This window comes from Panthera tigris, chromosome C1 (genome assembly GCF_018350195.1).
Source record: "Panthera tigris isolate Pti1 chromosome C1, P.tigris_Pti1_mat1.1, whole genome shotgun sequence".
NCBI lineage: Eukaryota > Metazoa > Chordata > Mammalia > Carnivora > Felidae > Panthera > Panthera tigris.
Genome location: NC_056667.1, coordinates 103,020,437 through 103,030,556, shown reverse-complemented (window position 1 = coordinate 103,030,556; position 10,120 = coordinate 103,020,437). Strand labels below are relative to the sequence as shown.

Sequence of the window (10,120 nt, the reverse complement as noted above, 5' to 3'; positions counted from 1 at the left end):
TTCCTCATCACTGCTCTCAGACCAGGACAAGAGCCCTTGCCCGAGTTGCTGCTCAGGGCTTCTTTCCGCCTCGCCCTACCCTACAGGATTAGAAGCCTATGGGGGCAAAGGAATATACCCACCACTGACAGTGGTGATGTTAATGACAGTGATATTTGTTAACCACTCAATGGGTAATGAAAAGTGATAGTTTGGGTGTAATTTTCATTGCCAGGAGAGGATAAACAAAGTGGCATCTTCAAGCCTCCTTCCGACCTGTGGTTTGGAGCCTGGCCAGACAGTCCTTGGCGGCAGACAATGACGACTGGCATGAGTAATGCCCAGCCCATGCCCTCAGGTTATGTACAACCACCGTCTGCTTTTTGTTGCTCCTCTTGGAACCCCAGAAACTCCCAATTAGGTAGGGCATCCAACAGCAGCTTCTCTCCTCCTGGGAAGGTGAGAGCATCCGGGGCTCCCTAATCATGACTCCAGCATTGGAAAGAGTTCCTTGTAGGCATGGGGGTACTGAGAGTGGGAGAGGGTCCTCTACTCAGAACCAGATGTTCGGAATCCTAATCACATGTGCCTAGTTATACTTCTGCACTTGACACTCCTCAAAGTACTGTTAAATCTAGTCCTTGCCCTGTAACGAGCGGCAGCCATTTCCATCACCTTTGGGGAAAAGATGGGAAGCATCACGAACAGGCAGACCGAGCATAAATCCTAGTGGTGGCAGAGCCAGGAAAATCCAAGTTTCTTACAACATGAGTCAGTCTAACATTCATGTTAAAACAACAATTTAGGTAATTTACTCCCACAGGATCAAGTCTGGCTTTAACATACTCTAAATATCGTGTTGCTAATGTCTTATCCCCATTGATATGTCAGCTTGGTTTTGACACTCTTCCTTGTACTGTACTGTATCAGTCCTTTGGGATTTCCGTGTGTATTTCACTTGTGTGCCACAACGAATGTGTGCAGTGAGCACACACTCCCGGAACCGTATGTCTATCAGTCTTGTTTCTTCCTTTGAGAATCAAAAGCTCTTGGAGGGCAGGGACCATTTTGTTTTCATCTTCCGTGAGCCATCATGACACAAAACAAAGACTTTCACAGAGTGGGCCCTCCATAAACACCAGTGCATGGGACCAATAGTAATCATTTCAAATCTGAACTTCTCAATCTCTGAGTGTGTGTAATACTGATATTACTTAAAGTCTGGAGAACTCCAGTCTTCTTTGCTGCAGTTGGCAATGGGGAGGCTGGGAACTTGCAGAGAAATGCTAACTACCAAAAAAGGATAGTAAATTAATCCCAAACTAGCTCTTTTCAGGCACTGTTTTGTATAAGATCAAAGATATAAATAAACTGGAATCTAGAAAAGATTCTTGACATGTGAATGATGTGATATATGTTCATGAAACAAGAGAACCTCCTGAGCACCCCATCAGTAATTTCCAAATTAAAGCCAAACAGGGCTGTGTCCTTCCACATTCCATGCTGCAATGCTGGGATTGAGCGTATGTGTGTGTATGTGTGTTTCATGTCTCGTTACAAGGTTTCTCATAATAATGGAAAGAGAGAAACTAATTTAGGATGAAATCTTTCCAATTCCATCCTATTGAAACAGGCCAACTATGCTTTTAAGAAGAGAAGCTTTTAGGGCGCCTGGGTGGCTCAGTCAGTTGAGCGTCTGACTTTTGATTTCCGCTCAGGTCGTGATCTCACAGTTCATGGGATCGAGCTCTGCACTGGGCTCTGTGCTCACGGTGTGGAGCCTGGTTGGGATTCGCTCTCTCTCCCCCTCCCCTGCTTTCTCTCTCTCTCTAAAATAAATAAACATTTAAAAAAAAATAAGAAGAGAAGCTTTAGAGGTGCTAAGGGAAAGGTTCCTGACTTCTGCACATGAAAATTATACTCAAAGGAAGTCAGATCAGAGTATATCTGAACAAGCTATTCCACTGGAGCAGGGAGTAATCTAAACCAAAGAAAGAATATTTTTCTGCTCTTCTTCAAAGAGGAACAGATCTCTTACAGATGGAAAATAAACCGATGGAGTTCAAGCCTCCACCCCCAGGACATCCACCAGAACACCCACTAGAGGATTATGGTTTTAAGTAATGATAAAAATGACATCTTATATTTGGGTCTCCCTTGTCTATTTATAACTGATACACTTTTCCATATATTATTTCAGCCCTTATAACAACTTGTGAACGAAGCCCGTGGTTCTCAGCCTTGGATTTCACAGACTAGTACAATAACAACAACAAAATAGAGTGACCAACATAGGGCTACCAACTCCTAATTGTACCAAGCAAGCACATAAAAATAAGAAACTTATTAAATCACTAATTATGACTACAGTCTGTTTTCACCATCATTCCACAAAAGGGGAATTTTCACACCGCAAAACTAGAAAAGACACAATTTCAGAATAATAGGCCTTTAGACTAAACACATTTAAATTGGTGAAAAAATGTGCTACATTATACTACATTATTACTACAGGCTGCTGAAAAGTTCATCTTGGACCAGAACTCACAGATCCACAGAATGACTATTTGAGAAAAAGAGAACCAGGCATTATCACCCCCCCCCCCCCCCCCCCGCCAGATAGTAAGGTAGACTAGGAAGTTAAATAAGTCTAAAGGGTCTCAGCTAGTGAGGGCAGAGCAGAGATGGGAGCCCTGGTTTTCCTGCTTCAAGCCCAGGGCAATTTCCAGTATAACATAACCTTCTCTTGGCTTTAAAGGGGCAGAAAAACACACTTACATCTGTGTTAACCAGTTCCCTGAAGGATTAGATGGCCACTGACCACTCTGAATTGTAAGGGAGTGTAAATATGCCTCCATTCATGTCTCTAGAGCAACTACTTTAAAGAGCAGCTCTCCTAGGGAGCCAACAGAGTCTGCTCCCAGGAAGACTTTTAGGGTCCTTAGCTAGACCTGTTCTTGTGCCCCATTAAATGCTCCAACATGAAAACACAGAGCATGAAGCCTCCTCTACACCCACAGCACTCAGTAGTCACTACCATTACTCCTATCACAGAGTTCAAGTGAAAAAGTGCAAAACTCTTTCATAAACACCAAATACTCGGTTTAGGTCCCTCGGGATTCCTGGAGGCATGTTAATTCATTCTGAAAAATGAGAAGACCTTAAAAAGTCAAGTTTTAGTTAGAATTTGGACATCTCCGCTCCCCTCCCTCTCCCCCACTCCTACATTCCTTTCTCTTCCAAACCTCTGCCAACTCTTAGGCCAATTCCAAGAGGGTTTTCAGAACTGGACTGTAAATCCAGCCATCCCAACCCAAGACCGAACCTTAGTGACAACGTTTTTCCTTTTGGAGAAGCCTGGATATGGCCCTTAATTAGGCTGGGAAGGAAGCTGGGGTGGCAGGGGGAAGGCTACAAACCACCATCACCCAAGGAAAACTTGCCAATAGGAGTAAGGTCCCCCGGAGAAATATGTGCTCTCTTTCTCTCTTGGCGCTCAGCAGCAAAATGGCAACTTTGGCCTCCTTCCTTTGGCACCTAAAAGCCCACCTCCCACTTCTCTATCCCGCCCCTACTGTGCTGCACGACTGAGCAGATATGACTGGATTGGTCCTGATGGGTAGGTTTTACTGTCCAGCAATATTTTAAGCTCCCAGCCAGACAGCTTTTATGAAGGGAGGGATGTTTGGAAAACAATGGGAGAGAGAGAATGGGAGAGAGAGAATAGGAGAGCTGTGTTGGGCACAGAGGGGAGGAGGGTGGAGAAAAGCTGATGCGGGAAAGCTTAGATGGGCTTCTGCAGCCTCCAAAAGTGTCTTTTAGCAGCAGACTGGCCCTCTGTTGCAGAAAGCCCTTGGCTTCTCTCCAGAGGCCCTGAGCCCCGGGGGGATTTTCCCCAAGCCCCACCTTCAGCTTAGAGAATCCTAGGGAGGTAGGGACAGATGATGTTCACCTGTGTGCATCCCTCTGCCCCCGGTCAGACTGTGCCAAAGTCACCCCAGAAGAAGAGTGTTTGGTCTTTTTCAAAGGATGATCTATCCTCTTCTCTTGGGGGGTTGGTCTTGGGTCTCATAACTTGGAGCAGAGAGTGTCTTTCTTTGGAAGGAGCCTTAACACTCCAAAGAATTCTGGTGCCATTTATCAATATAGTAACACTTCCCTCCTTGGTTTACTCATATTACAAATACTTTTGAGAAACTGCAGAGTCAAGGGGATTAGGCAGCGTCAGCTAACAGTTTTAGACACTAGTGCCTCCATCTGTGAAATGGGGCTATGATGGCTTAGCTCCCCAGGAAGCTCTGGAATGAAATACCAATGTGGCCTACTGAAGAATGATGTTTGGAAAACTAGCTTGGAGGGCAAGAACGCATGCCCTCTGTCTCCCTGAGGCCCACCCTCTTCCCGGTTGTCTGGGACTGACCATTGAAAAATGGTTGTTTCGACCACAGTTTCCAAACCCCAAGCTGGGGCATTTTATTACACAAGTTTATGTGTGGAAATGATGGAGCAAAAATAGTCAAAACTGGGATGGTTTCAGGAAATCTACAAGGTATGATTACTAAATGGAAGGCAATTTTAGGGTAAGCCAGAAAAAAATAATCTAAGCACTTGCCTCTTCTCTACCCCTATTTCCTGTCCTTTCCCATGACACTCATGGGAAAATTGTGTTTTGATGGTGGCAGTTTGAAGGGGGATAGTACCAAGGCCATAGGAGTCTCAAATTCCAATCATATTAAAATGTTCACTAGTCCACAGCCTTCTTCCCTTTAGAATTCTGATTCCTTTTGGACTTCAAATTTGAAGGACTACTTTAACTGGGACAGAGCCTTCTAGACAATTCCTTAAAGACAAATGGCCCGTGGCTGTTCCTCAATATCAATGAGTCAGAAGAGAGAGGGAAGGAAACCAAATCAGACTTTCTTTTGAGAACATTTGGCAAATGTTGATTCCTGAAGCTTGGAATATTCTGGAATCTACAGACTTTTCAAATGAACTTCTCTCATCGATGGCATCCCTGGCTAACTTGGCTCATATAGTAGAGCAGCCCCATCTCCTGACATCACTGTGTGGAGAGATGGCCATAAAGGATGTGTTTGAGTCTGGAAAAACAAGGAATGTCCTCATAACTCTGCACCGACTCTAGTCTCTTGAGTTTGGACAAATCTAGCTTTGTCACTGAGCACTTTCTTTGCTTATTTACTCCGTTGACATTGAAGACACTACCAATAGTGCCCATTTTTGCGGTCAGTTGTTTTTGAATTATTTTTGTTGTCAGTTCTTCTGTTTGCAGTCTTTGAAAACATAAACACTCAACCCCTTACGTCTTGAGGAATGTTTTGAAGGAGATGGGGAGAGAGGCTCATCTGTCACTCAGAGATGATTGTCTATTCCTTTTTTATTTAAAAAAATTTTTAATCTTTATTTATTTTTGAGAGAGAGACAGCGTGTGAGCAGGGGAGGGGCAGAGAGAGAGGCAGACACAAAATCTGAAGCAGGCTTCAGGCTCTGAGCTGTCAGCACAGAGCCCGACGTGGGGCTCGACCTCATGAACTGTGAGATCATGACCCAAGCCAGAGTCGGACACTCAACTAACTGACTGAGCCACCCAGGTGCCCCTCTATTCCTTTTTTTTTAAATTTTTATTTAATTTTTGAGAGAGAGAGAGAGAGAGAGAGAGAGAGAGAGAGAGACAGAGCAGGAGTGGGAGGGGCAGAGAGAGAAGGAGACACAGAATCCAAAGCAGGCTCCTGGCTCTGAGCTGTCAGCACAGAGTCTGATGCAGGGTTCGAACCCACGAACCATGAGATCATGACCTGAGCCGAAGTTGGACGCTTAACCAACTGAGCCACTGAGGTGCCCCATGATGATTGTCTATTCCTAATCAGCAATTTGAGTCCTTTTCTCAGGTCTTTCAGAGGGAAGACTTCTTGTGGTGGCTCTGTAGTTTTATTGGGTGTAAATAAATCTCTAGAACATGGGACATAACTACATTCAAATGCAAATTCTACTGTTATGTTCTGTAGTAAGGGATGGATTATTAGATCATTCACATGTTGGGTAATGTAATGGTGGCATTCTTCTACCAGGGTACATTTTGGAAACAGTGACACAGTTACGTGTGGGATGATCATGGGGTTTTCAGTGGGAAGCTCTGGCTCTGGGTGTGGCCCTTTCACTTTCTGTTTGTGAGCAGTTTGCTCAGCCTCTCTGGGGCTCAGTTTTCTCATCTGTGGACAAGAGATGATAATGACTGCCTTTCCCATTCTGTGAAAAGGATTTTTTTTACCACGGTGGTGGCCGTTGATGTAACCCGTGCAATGCTGTGAATACCTTTCCACTTGTTAGTTACGTTCACTGTGATCTCCTCCCCTCTGAGTCTGACTGACAGTCCTGCCACCCCAGGGTCATGGGTTGGTTTGTTTCTAAGTGCGCCTTGACTACAGTCATGTATGCTCCCCTTCCAAAGGGAAAATGTCCAAACTGGAAAAGAGCAGGAGAGATCATTGGCCTCTGTTCCCTCATTTTACAGATGGGGGGACCAAAGTTCAGGGTGGAAATGACATCCTGAGGTCACGGTGCAGCTCTGAGGCCGGGCACTTTCCATGGCTCTGGATGTCTCCACGTAGGGGGCATAGACTCACCAAGCAGCAAGACTCTAGGGAGAACCAGGGGGGCCCTATGGTGGGTAAAAGGTCAGGCAGATGGATGGGGCCTGAGGGGCCCGTTCTCAGTCGATCCCAGTGACTACAACTAGGAGACACAGAACCTCTTCCAGCTGCTAGGATGTGCCAGGGAGAATGAGTCTCTGAGAAACCCAGGACCAGGGGCCGTGGGTGAATCGGGTCATTTCCCTGAATGTCCAAGCCTGGCTCTGATGAGTGGGTAACGTTTAGTGATTTATTTCACAAGCCTTTTCTGAGCTCCTACCCTGTGAGGTGTTGGGACACATCAGTGCGTAAAACAAAGATCCCCTGCTGTGGCAGAGCTTCTGGGCGAGTGAGGGAGATGGGTGATTCTCATTAACACTGGGAATTAACTCCGGGAATCACACAGTAGGTTGGGAGGTGATAAGAGTTACCCCCAATGGCCGGGTGGAGAGGGGATTGGGAGAGCCAGTGGGGGGGAGGTGGTGCTCACACAGGCCTCACAGAGAAGGTGAGGCTGGAGCCCACTTTAAGGAGGCTGAAGGAGGGAGCTGGGAAGGCGTGGGAAGGGGGAAGAATAAGTCAGGCCAAGTCTGGTAGCAGCAGGCAGGCCAGGGCGGGGCCACACCAGCAGGGGTGGACACAAACTGCTGGGAATGAAACTTTTGTCTCCGGACTGTTTATCCAAGTACGGTCCGTCCACCCGCAGGTCTTTAAAACTTCGACAACACCAAGAAACAAGATACCCAGCATCCGACGCGCAACTGTGCCCTTCCTTTCGGCCACGCACTTCTGCGAAGTAGCCAGTGTGTGCCTGGCGCTGTGCTGGGGGCACCAGGATGGGTGAAGCACAGGCCCCCGGGTGAAACCTGGCTCACAGAGCGCGCAGAGGCCTCGTGCCCATCTGCCCGAGGAGTGTGTGTGTGGGGGGGACCCTGGGAATCTGGTCTCCCAGGCCCCAATTCCCACATCTGGCCTTAGTTGCTGGGGCCTCCGTCTGGTAGGAAGCTGAACAGAGAAGTGGTAACATACCAGGCTTTGGCGTGAGATAGGTTTGAGCCCCCTGCACCCCCCCCCCCCTCAAGTCAGCTGCCTGACCTCACTTTTGGGACTTTCCGCGGCTCCTCCTCACTTTTCTCTTGTGAAAAACAGGAACCAGCGTCTCCTCAAAGAGTCATTGTGATTAAATGACATGATGTGCATGACACGGAGTTGGGTACTAGACATTCAGGGAGCACTTGATGCATAGTAACTGCCATCACCACTGTTAGGAAGGCTTAGATACTCCTGGAGTGGGAGCAAAGCGTTCTTTGCTTAACCAGCATGGGGATCAGTACCTGCTTTCCCTTGTCTGTGGCACCTGGGGGGGGAGGTGCCCAGTGGTGAGCCATGGCCCTCTCTGTCCCTCCTCCCTGGCCAGTTTGGTCAGGAACCAGAGATTGTTCTTTATCACGGCCACTTGGCTGAGATTCAAGGGCTCCTGTGCCCTGAGGGGCAAGGGGTGGGCTGGAGCGGGGGACAGGGGTCACTTTCACTAGGGAGAGGATTTCCCGCACAGACGGCTGTCAGGACAAGGCCGGGCACTCTATTGACCGGAGTAGCTCATGCGTGAGAGCAGATTGCGCCAATTCTATAGAGCACGACCCCTCGGCCCTGGCTTCTCCTGCTAACAAAGTTATCTTTCCCAATCTGCTTAGGCAGAAGGGGGACACACTTCCCGACCTTGTGCTGACCGTGCAGAGCAAGCAGGACCTGGGCCAGGGCTAGGTCTGGCTCTCGGTGTGCCCCCAATTCCTCCCCTGTCCCCACCGGGAGTCTTGCGTTCTCCTCAGCTGCCCCTTTGCCTCGGTGAGAGGAGCACAGGCTACAGAAACCGGCCATTGGCTGGGGGTGACAGCAGGGAGTGTCCTGGCATTCTAGCTGCCTGGGGAGGTTGCAAAGAGAACATTCCAGAAGAGGGGTAGGGAAAGAGGCTGATGCAGCCTCAAATTCACTGGGGTGGGAATAGCTGTTGATGCTGTAAGTCAATGGGTCTCAAACTGTGGTTCCCCATCCCAGCATCGCCTGGGAACCTGTCGGGGGTGCAAGCCCTACCCCAGACCTACTAAGTCGGAAACTCTGTGGGTAGAGACCAGCAGACTGTTTTAAAAAGCCCTCCAGGTGATTCTATCGCATACTAACATTTTAGAACTGTTGCTGAAAGTAGCCCCTGCGGCTAGAATTGGTCATCCTGGCCCCGGGGCCCAGAGCCTTTGTAGTGCAACCCTCCCTGATGCCCCCCTGCACTTCCCGACACTCTGCCTCCACCGCAAGGCCCTGGAAACATTTCTCTGGGTCCATCCAGAAAACAAACAACTCTTGTGGAGTTCCCTGTGGTCTCTCAGCTGCCATATTAGCCCATCCTACATATATAATATCATAAATCAGAACGGGAGAAAAAAAAATTTGTACATACATGGCGTAGGCAATTTTACTTCCATTTACCGAGACACCGCGAGGTTAAGTATTTTGCTCGGGGTCACAGACAGAAAGGGGCAGGGCGAGGACTGGGACCAGATCTGCTTGACTCCAAAGCCCATGTTTGCTCTGGCGGCCCATGCTGTCGCCTTTAATTATGAGATTCAGTCCTACAGTGCTGACCTTTCAGAGCATTTGGGGTCTCCGGTCTTTGTGCTAATCGGTTAACATTTGTGTGTTTAAAAAAGGGTGGTTTTTTTGTTTTGTTTTGTTTTGTTTTGAAAAACCCACATAGCTGCAAATATTTTCTAAATAGAGGAATTCACTTGCACGTATTCATATATTTTTTTTAAAATTACAAATGTGCAGCATGAAAAAACAAACCATATAGGAACAGGCAGGATAAAAAGTAAAGATCTCAGCTCACCCTTTCTTTCTATCTCCTCATCACTGCAACCGTGTTTAACAGTTTGGTGTATGTCCTCTCAGGCGCATTTTGCTTTTTAAAGATATACTTAATATATGCTTAATATATCTTGATATCTTTGCTGTATATGTACAGATCATTTTAATGCCTGCAATAGTGTTCCATACTAAGGACATCCTGTAAATCCGTTCAGTCACATGGTTGCTTCCGTGGTTTTTGCAATTACAAACTTAAAAAAAAAAAAAAATCTATATGTACATATTTGGGGATAAATGTAGGAATAGTTTTGAAGGATGTATTCCTAGAGGTAGAACTGATTGTTCGAAAGATAGGTGAAATTTAAAAGTCAGTAAGTACTACCAATTACTCTCAAAACAGACTGCGCTAGACTATACTCTCAGTATAGCGTGTGAGAGGGCACTTCATGGTCTGTTCCTACCACCACCGGCTATTGTCCGTCTTTACATTTTTTGGACAACAGGATGAACAGAGAATATTCTTTATTTTAATTCACAGTGTTCTGATTATTGGATGACTCAGATATTTACTAGCCCGTTTGCATTTCTTCTCTGAATCGCCTACTCATATCCTGTGTCCATTTTGGGGGAGTTAT

The 10,120-nt window shown here is 46.9% G+C and overlaps 1 long non-coding RNA gene across 1 annotated transcript; it reads left to right on the top strand.

The window, feature by feature from the left end:
• The first annotated feature begins 218 nt into the window (after nt 1–218).
• LOC122240837 lies at nt 219–2,343 on the top strand. Its single transcript, XR_006220537.1, has 2 exons — nt 219–337; nt 2,180–2,343. It is a non-coding gene; the product is annotated as an uncharacterized LOC122240837 (long non-coding RNA).
• The last annotated feature ends 7,777 nt before the right edge of the window (nt 2,344–10,120 follow it).